General features: G+C 43.0%; 1 protein-coding gene across 3 annotated transcripts in view; it reads left to right on the top strand.

Annotated features, from left to right (window-relative positions):
* The window catches only part of Dbp80 (putative ATP-dependent RNA helicase Dbp80), a 493971-nt gene that overhangs the window by 20507 nt on the left and 452471 nt on the right, over positions 1 to 20993 (top strand). The window lies entirely within an intron of this gene.

Genomic DNA, 20993 nt, shown 5'->3' with positions numbered 1-20993 from the left:
CTGTTTCCTTATGCTCGTATTTTTCCGTATTGATAGTATTTATCATTAGGGATAATTGCTTGTTAATTTGAGCGTAAAATTCGGAGACTTCTTGGCGTCCTTGAGTCATGTGGGTTAGTTGCTGATCGAGCGTTTCAATATCTCTGGCATCGGCATAGTGCAGGGAAAGGATTTCCTTAATGCTTTTCCAATCAGCATCCAGGATATTGTGGGATACTAGTGCAGCGTCTGCTGCCCCCCTAATCTTATACCTAATATGCCTTAATATGGCCCTATAGATCGGCTTGTGCCGAACAACCTGATAATCCCTAACGATTTGTTCTGCGCTGTGGATCCAAGAGGAATAGTATTCTCGTGATCCGTCAAATATTTGGAGTTCCTTGACAGAATCTGGGAGTTTTGAAATTTCGTTCAGTTCGCCCTCAGTCCGAGGGCTTACGAGTGGCTCTTCTACCGGTTGTGGGTCGGTGTCCGCCGATTGCCTGCGCACATCCTCTAGCTGTTCTTCTAGTCTTACCAAGTTTTGACTGAGTCCCTGTATGGACTCTACATTGCTCTTTGTTTCGACACTTTTTAGGCGTTCCTCGGCGGTTTGGTTGCGAGAGAATGGCGTTTACTGCGCCATTCATTTTCAAAAGGGATTTTTTCATTTCCTCAGTGTTCATGTTTCTAGGAATATACAGAAAAGAAAAAAAGGTATTAACAGTTGCGCTATCTACTCACAAATAGCAAAATTTCATTCGGCCGCTGTTGGTGTTTTGGTTCTTGACACTCTGGTACTTGTTTTTTATGCTTTCGCTCTCACTCTGTTTTTCCTGCGTGCGTGATTTATTAGTTTATGTTTTCCTTAGTACTTATTATTTTGTTTCACTTTACTTTATTTTTGTGTCTGTTTTAAATACTTTTTTTCTTTAGTACGTGTTATTTTGTTTCACTTCCACTTTACTTTTTCCTGTTCGATTTAAATACTTTTATTAATTGGTCCTTTTTATCAAATTTTATCCACTCTGCACCGAGAACTGCTCGGGCGCCAGTTAAGCCTCACAGCAGGCGAGGCGATAAAAAATTAAAGTTGCGGTGAACTGTCCGTTCACCGAATTAAAATAAACACGAGAAATATTTCAACGTTATAAAATTTATTCTGTGCTCTTGCACGATCCAAATTGAACTAACTCGAACAAAGTAATTTACCTAGCAGCTAAGTTCTTGTGTTAAAGTAATTATGCTATGCTAACCAATTATTGTATAAAAAATAGTTTACTTAACTAAAACTAGATTTGCTGTTCAATCACAGTTTCTGCAACTACACCAATCGTTGTCCCAATTAACTTCCGCTTATTCTGCGCGTGTGCTGCTCACATGCTCAGCAACGTGAGTAAATGGGTCAACCGCTGGATACTGCTGCTATAACTTATATATATATATATATGTATGTAACAGTGAAAACAGAAAAATAAAAGAGAATGGAGGTGTGCGATAAATGCCACAAAAAATAAAGGGGGAGACAGGTGTGCGATGTGTGTGGTAAAGTGTATCACAAAACAATTGCATGTGCATCTATGGACGAATATAGCATGAGCTGCTTGCAAGGCTGCCAATTTTTAAGATTTATGTGCGATGGTTGTATGACATATATCTCCAATGTAGATGATGCCCTCAGAGAAATACTTTCTATTTCAGAAATTAACAAAGTAAATTTAAGGGAGCAAAAGGGTGAACTTGAAAAAATGTTGAATGAACACAAAAGGGAGATAAGCGCATCCATAACGCACAGCGAAAGAGAGATGAAAAGAATTGTGGATAATATAAACAGGGTGAACACGGAAAAATTAGAGTTGATTAAACATGTAGAGAGTCTTTGCAAAGCAAACAAAGAAATGCTTAATAAGATCAATACCCCAAATGAAGCGTTTAATAAGCAAAAGGAGGAAATTATAAGAGAAGTTAAAAAGGTTGCAAACCAAAATAAAGCTGTTACTGCTAAGGAAGTCAATTCATATGCCAATATTACTAAGGGAATTCCTCCAATAGTAATTAAACCCAAGGTTAAACAAGCATTAGAGAAAACAAAAACGGACTTGAATAAAATAGATCCATCCAATTTGAATATAGGTAGGGTACAAAATAGAAAAAATGGTACAATAATTATTAGTGCGAAGTCAGCTAGTTATAAGGATAAAATTAAGGACACTCTAACAGAAAGGCTAGATAAAAGTAAGTACAACATAGCTGAACCGAAAATATATTTTCCTAAAATCATGGTGACTAACATTAGTACTGAGCATCCTGAAGAGGAAATAGTTGGTAAGATCACCAACCAAAATGAGTTTTTGCGAGATGCTAAAATGAAATGTGTAAGAGTTATTAAATCAAGGAAGAAAAACAGAGCCTCATATATCAATGCAGTCATTGAGATTGAGCACAAATACTATGAAGACGTGTTGAAATGCAAGAAAATCAATATTGGTTGGGACCGCTGTCCAGTTTACGATGCTCAAACGGTAAAAAGATGTTATAAATGCGTAGGGTTTAACCATATAGCGGCTACTTGTACACTTAAACAGAGGTGTAGTAAATGCAGCGGGGAACATAAAGTCGAAGAATGCACAGAGAGTGCACCCCTAAATAAATGTGGTAATTGTATAGATAGTAATAATCGGTTAGGTTTAAATATTAATACAGAACACAACATCATGAGTCATGAATGCCCAGTTTATTTAAGGAAACTTAAGCTGGAAAGACAACGCGTGGGCTTTTAGCCACCAAAACTAGCTGATCGGGGGATAAAAGCTTTTAACTTACAGTGCATTTACCTAAATATTTGTAGCTTTCTAGCCAACAAACCTGAACTCGAAAGAATTAAAGAAGAGTTAGATCCGGACATCGTTCTATGTTCAGAAGCATGTATAACACCGGATGTTAGTGATGCGGAAATAAACATTCCTTATTATACAATGGTTCGTTGCGATTCTCATAGTAGACACACAGGAGGTGTAGTCTTACTATTAAAAAAAGGTATCGAGTACAAAGTCAGGTATAATAGATCTATTGATTTAAATGTTTGGTGTGCTATAATTAAACTAAAAAAGTTCGACATTAAATGGCAAATAGGTGTGTTGTACCATTCTCCAAGCTCTAGTGATATCGAATTTTTAAATCACTTGGAAGCTATATTTTCTGAGGAACTGGAGAGTGGTACAAACTCCTTGTTAATTGGGGATTTTAACATTAACATGAATGTTAATACCGCAACGAGTTCTAAGCTCAATGAGATATTTTCACGTAGCACGATGAGGCAAATGGTGAATTTCAATACAAGGATTGCTGAGAGGTCCCAAACGAGAATAGATCTATTATATGCAAATGCTGATGTACTGTCCTGTACTAATCTTGAAAATCACAGAATTTCTGATCACGAAACCATTTCATTTGGTTTCAAAGTGTGTAATTCAAATCCTCTGCGGAGAATGATACCCACAATGTGTTGGAAGAATTATTCTGCTGATAACCTCATTTACTTATTAAGAAACTATGATTTCAGCGTATTAAAAAATATGCATCTCAATGATTCGGTTGAATATATAAATACCTGCTTATCACACTGCATGGGTTTGTTAACATCAGAACAAGACAGGATAGTGACGTTGAGAAATAAGTGGTATGATCATGAACTGACCGAAATTAACAAATTAAAAATCCAATTACACTCACAAGCCAGAAGATCTGGTGAATTTTCGGAATATAATACGGTTGCGAAGTATTATTTGTATTTGTATTTATTAGGCAATTCATCCCAGCACAACAATTTGGCAAAAATTATTTTACAGTGCTAGTCGGTAAAAGGCATAAAATAGGAACAATTTAAACTTGAAACTTAAAGCTAATGACTATGGCTAAGAAAAGGTTACAATAAATAATATATTTAATAAATAGTAAATAAATAAAATAAACGAATATAGAGTACATTTGTTAGAAGAAATCAGTATTTTAATTGTCTAGGTTATTATAGAAACTTGTTAATTCTTTATTGAAGAGCAGAGCATTGCTTATAAGCCTAAGTCTAGAAGGGAGCGAGTTCCAAAGACGTATGGAAGTAATGAAGAACTGGCGATCAGATATTAGCATACGATGTCTGAAGTGGGTAAGGAGAACAGATCTAGACGACTGGAGAAAATTTAGCCTCCGATACAAATAGTCAGGTTCCTTCATATATATTAATTTATGTAGCGTAGTGAGCGTTTTAAGTTTAATAAGGTTATCGAAAGAAATGTTTAGCAACCTGTAAGCATGATGAGAGACGTGGTCAAGTCTTTTCAACCCATAGACGTATCTAGCAATGTTGTTATAAACAACATTAAGTTTCCTATTACATACATAGTCACAATTAGAGTAAACCTCACAACCATAAAGCAGCGTAGGTATTAAGTACGCTTTTGCTATGCTTTTGGCGGCCACCGTGGTGTGATGGTAGCGTGCTCCGCCTATCACACCGTATGCCCTGGGTTCAACTCCCGGGCAAAGCAACATCAAAATTTTAGAAATAAGATTTTTCAATTAGAAGAAAATTTTTCTAAGCGGGGTCGCCCCTCGGCAGTGTCTGGCAAGCGCTCCGATTGTATTTCTGCCATGAAAAGCTCTCAGTGAAAATTCATCTGCCTTGCAGATGCCGTTCGGAGTCGGCATAAAACATGTAGGTCCCGTCCGGCCAATTTGTAGGGAAAAATCAAGAGGAGCACGACGCAAATTGGAAGATAAGCTCGGCCTTAGATCTCTTCGGAGGTTATCGCGCCTTACATTTATTTTTTTTTTTAAAAATATTGTGTAATACATGAACTGGTACGATCACTAGGACAGCACATATACAATTGTACGTCGTCAGCATAAATGTGAATATTACAATACTTGAGAACACCAGGCAAATCGTTTATATACAAAACAAATAACAGGGGACCAAGGATTGAGCCTTGTGGGACTCCTCTTAAAACACTGACGAAATCAGACTTTCTGCTACCAACACTTACTGCCTGAGTTCGGTCGGCCAAATACGATCTGATGAGGGCTGTTGCACAGTTGGAGAAATTAAATAGATTGTCCAGCTTCTTGCAGAGAACGGTGTGGTCGACCGAGTCAAACGCTTTTGAATGGTCGAGAAGAGTAAAATTTTTGTCAACTTGTTCTCGAATATCCTCTATCACCCATAGGAGCGCCGTTTTACAGCTACGATTTGACCTGAATCCAGACTGGGAATCTGTGAGAAGGTTATTATCCTGCACATAAGTATTTATCTGGCAGTGCAAAATTCGTTCGACGACCTTGGAAAGGAAAGGCAGAATAGCTATAGGTCTATACTCCTTGTTTTGCTTGGGGATTAGGATTACCTTAGCAACTTTCCATCATTTGGGAAATACACAGGACGTCAGCACAGAGTTAACCAAGTAGGTTAAAAGAGGAAGGATTTTAGGAAGAATTATTTTTAAAAATTTCGGACATATACCATCGAACCCCATAGCATTAGACTTTACTGAAAGAATGGCTTGAACGTCATCACAATCATTGACACTAGCAAACTCAAGAGGACCACAATCAACATTAGCGCGAATACAATAATTGTCAGCACATATATTGTCAGTTGAGATTGGCAGATTTACAAAACTTATATTTATCTCGTTAATGTCTACATCAGGGAGGACAGAAATATCGCATTTGGATTTTCCGATACCAATTTGTTTAATCGACTTCCAGGTTTCCTTCGAACTCAAAGCAGCACTAAACTTTTTATTATAAAATTTCTGCTTTGCTGACCTAATGGCTTTGTTTGCAGCGATCCTAGCTGCTTTGAAGCAGTTGTGAGCCTCCAGGGTTTTGTATCTTTTCCATCGTGAGTAAGCAAGGTTACGCTGGTGAATTAAGTGTTTTAGATTGGCACTAAACCAAGGGGTATTATTGTGTGCAGCAGCCTTGAGTTTCACTGGCACATGGTTGTCGAAAAGCCTAATAATATGGTTCTGTAGGAATGATGCCTGATCATCGACCGATGTCAGCGTACGAATCAAGCTCCATTCGACCGACTCCACCGCTGCATTAAGGGAACTGTAATCTATGCTTCTAAAATCACGATACGTAAAGGAACATTGGATGTGTGACGTTTGAAAGTTGTAACTAAGAAATATCAGATCGTGTTTTGAAAAGCAAGATGCCGACAATTGATCGTAGTGGAGCAATTTCAGGGGATCATTCGCAAAAAATAAATCCAGCAAAGAAGAATTTGAGTCAGTAAAGTGTATAGGTGAAGTTAAATTGGTGGGAAAAAGTCCAAGAGACTCCATACTTAGCTTTAGAGTTGAGTCGACAAGAAGGTTGGAGTTGAAATCCCCAGCAATGATTATATTATCATAGCTTATAAGTAGAGGCTCGAGAAATTCAATAAAGCCAGAGAAGTCAACTCCACGATTAGGTCTGTATGCACAGCCGATAAGAAGCCTTTCATTATTTACAGAGAACACATCTACGAACACATATTCGACAGAATCACTTGGACTAGCACTGCAGCAAAGTTTAAAGGATTATCTACTTTTGACATATATAGCAACACCACCACCATGACCACGTCTATCAGCCCTGAAAAGTTGATATCCATTTAGTTGGACGAAATCATTTTTATGACATGAAGAAAACCAGGTTTCGGAAATACATATAACATCTATATCAGAACCCTCAGATATGAATCTCAATTCATCCAGCTTTTTATATAGGCTTTGCGCATTGAGATGGATGACTTTGAGCCCTTTAGTACGTTTGCTGAATACGCGCAACAGTGTATGTAAGCAGTCCTTGGAACTAGACAACCTATAGTCTAGGACCATCACTATCTATGGGATACAAAGAATGCTCTGCGATGCGTAACAATAAAGACAACATAAATGATTGTTTACAAGTATGATAGGGAGACATAAAGACGGAAACGAAGAGACTCAAGAACTTAAGTAATATACCATACATAGAAATTAATTTATTGATCATTATTCGTTGGCGCATCTTCAACTCGAAAGGAACTCGCGCTTTCTTCGCCGGTATTCTCAAGACGCTCTAGAAAATCCAAGCTATGTATTGCTTCAGGGCTGGCGTTGGCTGTTCGTCTGATATGTACCAGACCCTTCTTAGAAAAAAGCGCTACTACCTTCCTTTTCTTCTTTAGACGGATCGCTGCCTTGAAGATCGCATAGTTTTGCCTGGACAGCGAAGCATTTACATAAATCGGAGCATTTGAATTTATGCCCACATGAACTAATTGCAGACCCTTGATGTTTGGATTGTTTTGGCGCCTAAAGGTGCCTATACTTTTTAGCAATTTGTTTCTGTCTGTCGGCGACTGAAATTTCATTATTACGGCCGGATCTATCACGCTGTTGTCTAGTTTCCGTAGCCGAAAAATGCTCATTATAGGAATTGGTTGCAATCTTAGAGTGGAACAGAGGTGATGAAAGACACTTGTTAAGTTTTCTCCTTCCCTAAAGGGAATTCCGTGTACGCGGACTTCACTTGCGGCAATATGGCTCTCTTGCTTTGACGCATTGTTTTTGAGTGTTTTTACTTCCTCTTCGAGATAACCAACGCGCTCGAACACGCTCTCCAGCTGAGTAACTCTTGCATTAAGCTCACTGACCTCTTTCTTCAGCATCACAAATTTGTCTTCTAGTTTTTTGCATACGAATTCAATGAGCCTTTTTTCCGAGTCCAAAATTTGCTTAGCAATCAGATCGTTGAACTTAGCAAATCGCTGATCCATGCTTTGCATTAAACTAGGAGAGAAACCGCTGATCCGTTGCACCTTTTTGGCGCTATCAACCTTGTTGTTGTTGTTGTTGTAGCAGTGCTTCGCCCCACCTAACAGACGCGACCGATCACAAACTGTCATCAATATCCTCTAACGGGAGTCCAAGGAAACTTGCTGTTTCAACAGGGGTGGACCATAGGGAAAGGGGTGTTAGAGGCGTTGGTTCCACATTACAATTAAAGAGATGGTTGGTGTCATGTGGGGACACATTGCAGGCGGGGCATACATTTTGTATGTCGGGGTTGATTCTGGATAGGTAAGAGTTTAACCTGTTACAGTATCCAGAACGAAGTTGAGCCAGAGTGACACGCGTTTCCCTGGGGAGTATGCGTTCCTCTTCCGCAAGTTTTGGATACTTTACTTTGAGTACTGGGTTCACCGGGCAATTCCCGGCATAAAGGTCCGACGCCTGTTTGTGGAGTTCACCAAGGACCTGCTTGTGTTTTTTCGCTTCATACGGCTGTGTTCTCAGATGCCGTATTTCCTCAAAATGCTTACGGAGATGACTCCTTAAGCCCCTAGGTGGTGCTGGCTCGTCAATCAGATGTCTGTTGGGATGCCCAGGTTTCTGGGTATTCAACAGGAACTGTTTGGTCAGCATCTCGTTTCTTTCCCTGATGGGGAGTAATCTCGCCTCATTATGTAGATGGTGTTCTGGGGACATAAGAAGACAGCCCGTGGCAATTCTGAGAGCAGTATTTTGGCAGGCCTGTAGCTTCTTCCAGTGGGTAATTTTTAGGCTTGGCGACCATATGGGTGACGCGTAGCACGTAATCGGCTGGCTAATTGCTTTGTATGTAGTCATGAGCGTTTCTTTATCTTTTCCCCAGGTACTGCCAGCAAGGGATTTGAGGATTTTGTTACGGCTCTGAATTCTCGGAACAATTGCGGCTGCGTGCTCACCAAAATGTAGATCCTGATCAAACGTCACACCCAAGATTTTGGGGTGTAGGACAGTCGGTAGCGTAGAGCCATCGACGTGGATGTTCAAAATGGTCGACATTTGGGACGTCCATGTTGTAAATAAGGTCGCGGAAGATTTAGTCGGTGATAATGCCAGGTTTCGCGAGGCGAAAAAACTGGAGAGATCAGGGAGGTAGCCGTTTATTTTATTGCATAGCTCATCGATCTGTGGGCCTGGGCCTGTGGCCATTACTGTGCAGTCATCGGCGTAGGAAACGATTGTGACTCCTTCCGGTGGTGAAGGTAGCTTAGATATGTAGAAATTAAACAAAAGTGGGGATAAGACACCACCCTGTGGCACCCCTTGTTTAATTCTCCTTGGCTTTGATGTTTCGTTTCTAAATAGCACCGATGCCTGCCGACCACCCAGATAATTTGCGGTCCACCTTTTAAGACATGGGGGAAGGGTAGACCCTTCCAGGTCTTGCAGTAACGAGCCGTGGTTGACCGTATCAAAAGCTTTTGATAGGTCTAGCGCTACGAGTACTGTTCTATGGTGGGGGTTTTGATTTAAACCGCAATTTATCTGGGTGCTAATGGCATTTAGCGCGGAGGTAGTGCTATGGAGTTTTCTGAAGCCATGCTGATGGGAGGCTAGTTGCAAATTTGCTTGGAAATAAGGGAGCAAAATGGCTTCGAGCGTCTTTGCTACTGGCGATAGGAGAGATATCGGACGATACGACTCTCCTATGTTAGCTGGTTTACCAGGCTTTAGTAGCGGGACCACCTTGGCCATTCTCCATTTCTCGGGTATGACAAAGGTGGAAAGAGACAGGTTGAAGACCTGCGCTAAATATTTGAAACCCTCTTTCCCTAGGCTTTTAAGCATCGGCATGGCTATGCCGTCTGGGCCCACTGCTTTGGATGGTTTAGCAAGACCAATGGCGTCCTCAACCTCTTTAGCGGTGATGGTGATTGGTGACGCGCTGAATTTGTGTTTATGTGCGTGTCTGTTGGCCCTCCGTCTAACTTTGTCGACCGTAGAATGCATTATATATTGTCGGCAGAAAGCGCTCGCGCATTTTTTCGCATCCGACAGCACTTTGTCGCCAAAGGCGATGGAAACTTTGTCTTTGTGCTTAGTCGGATTCGATAGGGACTTTACGGTGGACCAAAGTTTGCCCACACCGGTAGAGAGGTTACAACCTCTTAGGTGCTCCTCCCATTTCGCCCGCTTGTGTTCATCCACAAGCAATCTGATGCGTTGGTTTATATCCCTTATTTGGGGGTCGCCTGGATCAAGCTGCCTTATAAGGTCACGTTCTCTCGCTAAGTTTGCGGCCTCCGCCGGGAAGTGGGGCCGGATTTCGGGAATTCTCCCGGCGGGAATGAAACGTGCCGAGGCGGATTCAATGACCTTGCGGAAGGCACGCTCCCCTTGGCGGGCATCAGTCGGGATAGGGAGGGCAGCAAAGAGGTTGTCTGTAAAGGATTTATATTCTCCCCACTTTCCTTTTTTAAAGTTTATGAAAGTGCGTTTTTCGGTGACGATGAAGTCGGCGGTACGCTCGAGCGAAACAAGTATAGGCAGGTGGTCGGATGCCAGTGATACCATCGGCTGCCAGTTGACGCAGTTTACGAGTTCTGCGCTCACGATTGAGATATCTGGCGAACTGTGACAGCTTCCTACCATACGTGTGGGGGCGTCTCCGTTTATTGTGCAGAACGTCGTTTCTTCTATTTGATCCGCCAACATCTCGCCCCTACTGTCCGCCCGCAAATTTGAATGCCATAGATCATGATGGGCATTGAAGTCGCCTAAAATAATGCGATTGTTTCCAGTGAGTAAGGCTCTAATATTAGGGTGGTATCCACCGGGGCAACAGGTGGCAGGGGGGATGTAGATGTTGATGATTTCTAGGTTTGCATCGCCTGACCGGACAGATAGGCCTTGACGTTCTAAGACGTTGTCCCTGCGGTCGATGCCAGGATCAAATATGTGATATTGCACAGAGTGGTGTATTATAAACGCGAGGCCGCCTCCATTTCCGCTCTCGCGATCTTTTCTGTGGACATTATACCCAGAGCAGGTCTGCAATGCAGATCGTGCTGTGAGTTTAGTCTCTTGAATCGCAGCAATGCGGATGTTGTGCCGCTTCATGAAATTGACTATCTCCGTAATCTTCCCAGTTAGTCCATTACAGTTTAACTGCAGAATTCTGAAGTGCATGAGGGGAGACGTCGCCACTCTGGTGGTAAGTGACGGGTGACTACGCCTGGGTTGAGGAAGGCCAGGACGCAATTGCTGTTGTGGCCCTGGGACTGGGCGTCCTTGGGCAAGCATTGGGGTACCCATATGATTTGGGTTTGCGACCTGGCAACATGGCGCGATGAAACCCGTCGAGGGGTTGCCGTCACGGAGACCAGAACATCTAGGAAAGTGGCACCACCCGAGGCAGGAGCTGCATTGGGCGGATGTCGCAAACATATATATTCTGTGCTGGCAAACGGTGCAAACGGAGGTAGGGACTAAGAGTCTGTTTCCCTGACCTACACGATTGCTGGCGGAAAAGAGGGGGGGAGAAGACGGGGGCAGGGGCTGTTGCTCAGCATTGCTTCCGACTCTACTACGAAGATTGTAGTTATGAGTGGTAGCAGCTGTTTGAGTTGTTGGCGCCGTAAGGCGCGAGCAGCAGCGGGTACTTGTTGTGGCTTGCTGAGCAGCGGGGCTGCTGGAAGGTAATGGGGGGGCGCTTTGAGGTAGACTACGGGACGCCCTTGGGCGTGAACAGCAAGGAGCCACAAAAGCTTTATAAAAGTTACGTGGACGTCGGGTTTTGGGATCAAGCCCAGAACAACCTGTCCGATGCAACCATCCCTTACACGAGACACACTGAACAGAGTATGACCGTCCTAAAAAGATTCTTTTCCGGCAGATGCAGCAAAACCATTTCTCAGGACCGAGGTCAGGAGACGGACCCGGATTGGATTCGATACCTTCCCGGAGCAAGAGAATATGGAGCAGTCCTGCTGCAAGGAGCTGCTGGGAGGATGACAATTTGTGGGAGGGACGAAACAAATTAAATGGGGTTACACTGAAATGACAGTCCTTGGTCGGGAAAAATCCCGAGTCGCTCCGGTACATAGAACCGACTGCCTTGGGAAGCGCGCTATCAACCTCGTTATTAAGGTCGTCACCACGACGCTTACCATTGACTTGATCCATGGTGTTCGAAAAAAACGGGCCAAAAATAATGCTCGAAGAAACTGGGTGGCAGCTCTAACGCAGCTTAGATTATTATGACGCAGGCTTCAAGTTTAGCTTAGACGCAAATCACAAAATAAAGCTTGAAGCACAAACAAACTTCAGTGACTATAAAACTTTTGGCGGGAAGATACACAGTTGATGAAGGTGTCAAAAAAAAAACAAGTTGACTGACAACAACAAAGCAGGAGCACCAATCGCAATATACTGCCAAGTTAGTAAAGTTGAATTGGAGATCACCTGGACAGAGGATCTTATTTTCCACAGATAAATGTCACGTTTGTTAATGTTTAGACACAGGTTGTTAGAATTAAAACTCACAATAAACAATGAATTTGAAAATTTCAAGAGGAGCACAAATTACTTTAGCTTTCACACACCAGGGTTGCCAACTTGATCAAGAAACTAATCAAAATTAAAAAGATTAAGTATATGGAGAAAAATATCGCCTTAAATTCTTCTGATAGGAAATTAATGTGGAAACACCTCAAGCAAGCAGTAAACTTAACTGAGGTGCGTGACAATATCCTGACAGTGATTGTAAATGGTATAAGATATGAAACACCCGAGGATATAGCTCAAGCATTGAATTCCTTCTTTGTTGATAGTATTGGTGACATAAATCGAGAAATCGAAACTTTGGATAGTGGCGACAGTGTGTAATACACGGTTAGCACATGTCTGAAATTCCAAGAAGTTACGGTTGATGATGTCATATTGGTAGCTAAAAGGTTAAAAAATAAAATCGGAGGAACAAATTTACTATCAGAAGAGGTAATTAAGGATTCGGTGCCATACATCGGACATTTCTATGCGGATATCATAAATAAATCATTAGTAGAGGGAATAGTGCCCGACGCATGGAAAATATCAACAATAGTGCCAATAAAGAAGGTAAAAAATTCATTAAAGGCAGAAGATCTGAGACCGATCAACACGTTGCCGAATATCGAAAAAATTCTAGAAACAGTAGTAAAAGATCAGCTCATAAGTTACTTGGAAATAAATAAAATACTAATTAAATAACAATCCGGTTTCAGAGAAGGCCACTCTTGTGAAACGGCTTTAAATTATGTAATATCGAGTTGGAAAGAAGAACTAAATCAAAAGAAAAGTATACTTGCGGTTTTTATGGACTTAAAGAGAGCATTTGAAACTATAGACAGAAATATAATGATTAAAAAATTAGAAAAAATTGGAATTAGGGGCAACGAGCTGCAGTGGTTTCAGAGCTTTTTAGGTAACCGAAGACGAAAAACAGCCATTGAGTCGGTTGTCTCGGAAGAGGTATTGACAGGAATTGGATTGCCACAAGGATCGGTTTTGGCACCGGTCCTATTTAACATATATATAAATGATATATCTTCGGCGGTAAAACATAGTAAAATAAGGCTGTTGGCGGATGACGCACTGCTCGAAGTAAGTGAACTTGATATCATGTTAGCTAGGAGCAAAATGCAGGAAGACTTGAACACCCTATACAGGTGGCTTTGTAACAATAAGCTTAAACTTAATGTTAATAAAACCCATTTTATGGTCATATCTAGAGCGATGAATAAGGAATCTTGTAATATCGAGCTAAAAATAATGAACTCAAACATTAACGAAGTTAAAACTTTCAAGTACTTAGGGGTTCAGATTGATAATAAATTAAAATTTAATGATCATATTGATTATATAGTTGCCAAAATAGGCAAGAAAATTGGTTTTTGGAAAAGGTCATGCAAATTTATCAGTAGAAAATACAAACTGAAAGTGTATAAATCCATCATAGAGCCGCATTTCATATATTGTCCCACAATATTCTTTATGGCCAATGTAACTCAGGTAGATAAGCTACAAGTTATGCAAAATAAAGCTATGAGATTTATATTAAACATGAGGTATGATACTCCCATTAATAACATAATAGAAGCACTAAACTGGTTGAGTATAAAACAGCTCATATTCTACCACAGTATGAAATTTGTGCGCTGGGCTTGGGACCCGCCACGTAAAACCATACTCCAATGAAATATAACAACAAGCCTCGGATAAATACACTCTCTATTGATGACGACCATGGCAAACGTTTGAAGGACAATGAATTGAGGGCATGCACCTGGAACGTCCGCTCCCTGAATGGGATTGGTGCAGATGCCCGGCTGGTTGATGTCCTCGTCAAAGCAAAATCTGACATCACCGCCATCCAAGAAATGCGTTGGACGAAGCAAGGAAGAAAGAAGATCAAAAATTGTGACATATATTGGAGTGGCCATGCGAATAAGCGCAGTTTCGGCGTCGGATTCGTGGTGGGAGAGAGACTTTGTCGCCAAGTGCTGGCGTTCACGCCTGTGGACGAGCGTCTCGCCGCTATTCGAATAAAAGCAAAATTTTTTAATATATCATTCATCTGCGCCCATGCGCCGACAGAGGAGAAAGACGATGAGGTGAAAGACACTTTTTATGAACAATTAGAACGCACATACGAGCGCTGCCCCCGTCATGATATAAAAGTCGTGCTTGGCGACTTTAACGCCAGGGTGGGCAAAGAAGGTGTTTTTGGCCCTACAGTCGGAAAGTTCAGCCTACACAATGAAACTTCTCCTAACGGACTGAGGCTGATTGACTTTGCCGGTGCTCGAAACATGGTCATATCAAGCACGAGGTTCATGCATAAAAAGATACATCAAGCTACATGGCTGTCTCCTGATCGAAATACTCGCAATCAGATCGATCACGTTGTGATAGACGGACGGCATGCCTCCAGTGTTTTAGATGTGCGAACGATCCGAGGACCTAACATCGATTCGGACCATTATCTCGTTGCAGCCAAAATACGCGCCCGCCTCAACGCGGCTAAAAACAAGGAACAAAAAACACAAGAAAAGCTAGACGTCGAAAAGCTTCAATCACAACAGACTGCCAATGATTTCGCAACTCGACTCTCACACCTGCTCTCTGAGGGCACAACTCATCCTGAAGGAATACAGGAGCAGTGGGAGCATATCTCCAAAGCACTTCATACTGCCGCCGAGGAAAAAATTGGTTACCGGCGGCCACGAAAAAACAACTGGTATGATGAAGAATGCCGCGTTGCAACCGAAAGAAAAGACGCTGCCTACAGGGCTACGTTAAAAGCGAGCGCGACAAGAGGAGTGTGTGAACGCTATCGTGAGTTGAAAAGGGAAGCGAGACGCCTTTTCAGGAAGAAAAAAGCAGAAGCAGAAAGGCGTGAGTGCGAGGAGCTTGAGCTGCTAGCCACCAGGAATAACGCCCGAAAATTCTACCAAAAAATACGGCGACAGACGGAAGGTTTTAAGACCGGGGCAAACTCCTGTAGGAATGAAAACGGCGACCTTGTAACTGATGTCCAGAGAGTGCTTAGATTATGAAGGGAACACTTCTCTGCTCTCCTAAATGGAGGCAGCAATTCACCGCGCAGAGATGAAGAACCCGATCCCGCAATCGATGATGATGGAATATATGTTCCCCCGCCCGATTATGACGAAGTTAGAATAGCAATAACCAGATTGGAAAACAACAAGGCCGTGGGCGCTGATGGATTGCCTGCGGAGCTATTCAAGTTCGGCGGCGAGGAGTTGGTAAGGCGCATGCAGCAGCTTCTTAGCAAAATATGGGCGGACGAAAGCATGCCCGACGGTTGGAATCTAAGTGTTCTTTGCCCAGTCCACAAGAAGGGGGATACTGCAAAATGCACCAACTATCGTGGAATCAGCCTTCTTAATATCGCATATAAGGTCCTTTCAAGTGTATTGTGCGAAAGATTGAAGCCCACCGTGAACCGGCTGATTGGACCTTATCAGTGCGGCTTCAGACCTGGTAAATCTACCATCGACCAGATTTTCACAATGCGCCAAATCTTGGAAAAAACCCGTGAAAAGAGAATCGACACACATCACCTCTTCGTCGACTTTAAAGCCGCCTTCGACAGCACGAAAAGGAGCTGCCTATATGCCGCTATGTCTGAATTTGGTTTCCCCGCAAAACTTATACGGCTGTGCAAAATGACGTTGAGCAACACCATCAGCTCAGTCAGAATTGGGAAGGACCTCTCCGAGCCGTTCGAAACTAAACGAGGTTTCAGACAGGGTGACCCCCTATCGTGCGATTTCTTTAATTTGATGCTGGAGAAAATTATACAAGCTGCAGAACTTAACCGCACTGGAACAATATACTATAAAAGCGTGCAATTACTGGCATATGCTGATGACATTGATATCATCGGCCTAAACACCCGCGCTGTTAGTTCTGCTTACTCCAAGCTGGAAAAAGAAGCGGTAAAGATGGGTTTGATGGTGAATGAGGACAAAACGAAGTACCTGCTGTCATCGAGCAACGAGTCAGCGCATATGGGCCTTGACAACCACGCTGCTGTTGGCAGCCATAATTTCGAAATAGTAAAAGACTTCGTTTATTTGGGAACCAGCATCAACACTAGCAACAACATCAGCACTGAAATCCAGCGAAGAATCAATCTTGCCAATAAATGCTACTTTGGACTAGGTAGGCAATTGAAAAGTAAAGTCCTCTCTCGGCGAACGAAAATCATACTCTACAAGTCACTTATCGTACCCGTCCTGCTATATGGGGCAGAAGCATGGACCATGACAACAGCAGATGAAGCGGCTTTGGGAGTGTTCGAGAGAAAAGTTCTTCGAAAGATTTATGGACCTCTACGCGTTGGCGATGGCGAGTACCGAAGAAGATTTAATGATGAGCTGTACGAGCTATACGCAGACATCAACATAGTCCAGCGAATTAAAACGCAGCGGCTGCGCTGGCTAGGCCATGTTATGTGAATGAAAGATGATGCTCCGGCCAAGAAAGTGTTTCTATCGGAACCCGCCTATGGAAGCAGAGGTAGAGGGCGGCCCCCACTCCGTTGGAAGGACCAGGTGGAAAACGATTTAAACTCCCTTGGTGTGATCAATTGGCGCCGGTTGGCGGAGCGAAGGAGCGACTGGCGCGCCTTGTTGGACGGCCATAACCGTTTAGACGGTTAAGCGCCAATTAAGTAAGTAAGTAAGTAAATTACCAACATACCTCAGCGAAAAGCTTAGATATGTAAATGATGCACATTCATACGTGATCAGAGAAAACAATAATTTTAGATTACCTCTTTTCAAAACAGAAGTGGACAAGCAAAATATATTTTATAAGGGCCTGAAATATTTCAATGAACTTCCTAATCACATAAAAAGTAGTAATAACTTCAATACTTTTAAAAAAAGTTTATAAGATAAAGTTTTTTTTTTTTTCTTTTATATTTTACATGACATACCGATACTGGAGCGCGAAAAGGGAATGGTAATACTGGTAGCAGCAAAATACAATGCACCCGGCCCTAAGGAAAGGAAAATCAGTCGCCACCTGTAACTCCAGACAGTTCCAACAACAAATTTCGCTGGAATTCGGTATCTTCAGCCTATATTTACTGTTGCTGATCGGAATCACTCGCATTCCGACAGCATTAATATAACAATAAAATTATATGATGTGTAACCAAAATAAGGTCAAACAAAAGTTGGAGCAGGTGGATTGGAAACACGTCCTTTTCAACCTCCCAATATATTTTGAGCTGTGCTGATCGGAATCTTCATGCGTTCCGACAGCGTCTTTACTAAACAAAGTTGAGGGGTGATTGGGTACACTTCGATTTCCAACATCCAAAGACATGTTTAGCTGTGTTGATCGGAGACCAATACATTCCGACAGCTTAAAATACAAATATAATTGAAAAATATAAGTTCCAAATTTTGTTGCCTTAAGCTGGGAGCCCTGGAGGATTGGAAACGCGTCCTTTCCAACCTTCCTTAAATGACTGGCTCCCAGACTCGTCCGTTTGTCACGCCAGTAAATATGCTGATCGGAATCACATGGCATTCCAACAGCATATTCAATAGAAATAAATGATATTGTCACGGATATTAGCATCCCTAAGCTATACCATCACTAAGGCGATGCTAAGCGATGTTCACGTCAATAATCAAATCATGTATACACATATATAAGGCAGCCGAGAGATGTCACACACAGATGCATTTACTTATACGCCTATGTGTGTGCGAGAGACTGTAAACTACAAACTCACATACATCTGAGAGACGCTGAAAAGTAGAAAATTGTAAACAATTAGAAACTATATGAGAACTATAAACACTCGAAATAGTTGGTAAGTTCTGGAAATAGAAGAGCCTAGATGTATGCAGCGTAAACTATAAAAGCGGCACAAGCGAGTAAAATGGAATTCAGTTTGATTTGAGTTGATCAGCAATTACGACTAAGAAGATATCTAGCGGGCAATACCAGTATTATTTTGATTAGTGGAGTTTCATTTGAGCTATCAGTTTGGTTATTAAGCTATTCGTTGCACAGTTTGAGTGTTATTGTGAAGCATTTTAATAAAGGCCATTTTTCCATTATTCAGTATTGGAGTTATTTATTCAACAGTTTAGCGATACGAACCTAGCAAAAGGGGCAAATAAGAGGATTTGCAGCAAATTCGTTACAATATAATAATGAATTGTACTTAGTAGTTTAAGTTTTAGGCCTAAACAGCCGTAATAATAAATAAATTAAATTAAATATTATCGGCAGAAAGCGCTCGCGCATTTTTTCGCATCCGACAGCACTTTGTCGCCAAAGGCGATGGAAACTTTGTCTTTGTGCTTAGTCGGATTCGATAGGGACTTTACGGTGGACCAAAATTTACCCACATCGGTAGAGAGGTTACAACCTCTTAGGTGCTCCCTTCCCAAGGCAGTCGGTTCTATGTACCGGAGCAACTCGGGATTTTTCCCGACCAAGGACTGTCATTTCAGTGTGACCCCATTTAATTTGTTTCGTCCCTCCCACAAATTGTCATCCTCCCAGCAGCTCCTTGCAGCAGGACTGCTACATATTCTCTTACTCCGGGAAGGTATCGAACCCAATCCGGGTCCGTCTCCTGACCCCGGTCCTGAGAAATGGTTTTGCTGCATTTGCCAGAAAATAATCTTTTTAGGACGGTCATACTCTGTTCAGTGTGTCTCGTGCAAGGGATGGTTGCATCGGACAGGTTGTTCTGGGCTTGATCCCAAAACCCGACGTCCACGTAACTTTTATAAATCTTTTGTGGGTCCTTGCTGCTCACGCCCAAGGGCGTCCCGTAGTCTACGCCTAAGCGCCCCCACTACCTTCCAGCAGCCTCGCTGCTCAGCAAGCCACAACAAGTACCCGCTGCTGCTCGCGCCCCACGGCGCCAACAACTCAAACAGCTGATACCACTCATAACTACTACCTTCGTAGTAGAGCTGGTTGCAATGCTCAGCATCAGCCCCTGCCCCCGTCTTCTCCCCCCTCTTTTCTGGCAGCAATCGTGCAGGTCAGGGAAACAGACTCTTAGTCCCTACCTCCGTTTGCACCGTCTGCCAGCACAGAATATATAGCTTTGCGACATCCGCTCAATGCAGCTCCTGCCTTGGTTGGTGCCACTTTCCTAGATGTTCTGGTCTCCGCGACGGCAACCCGTCGACGGGTTTCATCGCGCCATGTTGCCAGGTCGCAAACCCAATTCATCCGGGTACCCCAATGCTTGCCCAAGGGCGCCCAGTCCCAAGGCCACAACAGCAATTGCGTCCTGGCCTTCCACAACCTAGGCGTAGTCACCCGTCACTTACCCCTAGAGTGGCGGCGTCACCCCTCATGCACTTCAGAATTCTGCAGTTAAACTTTAATGGACTAACTGGGAAGATTACGGAGATAGTCGATTTCATGAAGCGGCACAACATCCGCATTGCTGCGATTCAAGAGACTAAACTCACAGCAAGATCTGCATTGCAGACCTGCTCTGGGTATTATGTCCACAGGAAAGACCGCGAGAGCGGAAATGGAGGCGGCCTCGCGTTTATTATACACCACTCTGTGCAATATTATATATTTCATCCTGGCATCGACCGCAGGGACAATGTCTTAGAACGCCAAGGCCTGTCTGTCCGGTCAGGCGATGCAAATCTAGAAATCATCAACATCTACATCCCTCCTGTCACCTGTTGCCCTAGTGGATACCACCCTAATATCGAGGCCTTACTCACTGGCAACAATCGCATTATCTTAGGCAATTTCAATGCCCATCACGACCTATGGCATTCAAACTTGCGGGCGGACAGTAGGGGTGAGATGTTGGCGGATCAAATAGAAGAAACGACGTTCTGCACAATAAACGGAGACGCCCCCACACGTATGGTAGGAAGCTGTCATAGCTCGCTAGATATCTCAATCGTGAGCGCAGAACTCGTAAACTGCGTCAACTGGCAGCCGATGGTAACATTGGCATCCGACCACCTGCCCATACTTATTTAGTTCGAGCGTACCGCCGACTTCATCGTCACCGAAAAACGCACTTTCATAAACTTCAAAAAAGGAAAGTGGGAAAGAATATAAATCTGCAACAGACAGCAGCTTTGCTGCCCTCCCTATCCCGACTGATGCCCGCCAAGGGGAGCGTGCCTTCCGTAAGGTCATTGAATCCGCCTCGGCACATTTCATTCCCGCCGGGAGAATTCCCGAAATCCGGCCCCACTTCCCGGCGGAGGCCGCGAGCTTAGCGAGGGAACGCGACCTTATAAGACAGCTTGATCCAGGCGACCCCCAAATAAGGGATATAAACCAACGCATCAGATTGCTTGTGGACGAACACAAGCGGGCGAAATGGGAAGAGCACCTAAGAGGTTGTAACCTCTCTACCGGTGTAGGTAAACTTTGGTCCACCGTAAAGTCCCTATCGAATCCGACTAAGCACAAATGCAAAGTTTCCATCGCCTTTGGCGATAAGGTGCTGACGGATGCGAAAAAATGCGATAGCGCTTTCTGCCGACAATATATAATGCATCCTACGGTCGACAAAGATAGACGGAGAGCCAATAGACACGCACATAAACACAAATTCAGCGCGTCACCAATCACCATCACCGCTAGAGAGGTTGAGGACGCCATTGGTCGCGCTAAACC

The sequence above is a fragment of the Eurosta solidaginis genome, chromosome 4 (assembly GCF_040869045.1).
Source record: "Eurosta solidaginis isolate ZX-2024a chromosome 4, ASM4086904v1, whole genome shotgun sequence".
Taxonomy (NCBI): Eukaryota; Metazoa; Arthropoda; class Insecta; order Diptera; family Tephritidae; genus Eurosta; species Eurosta solidaginis.
Note: the sequence above shows the minus strand (reverse complement) of the source record. Positions and strands in the feature narration are given on the sequence as shown.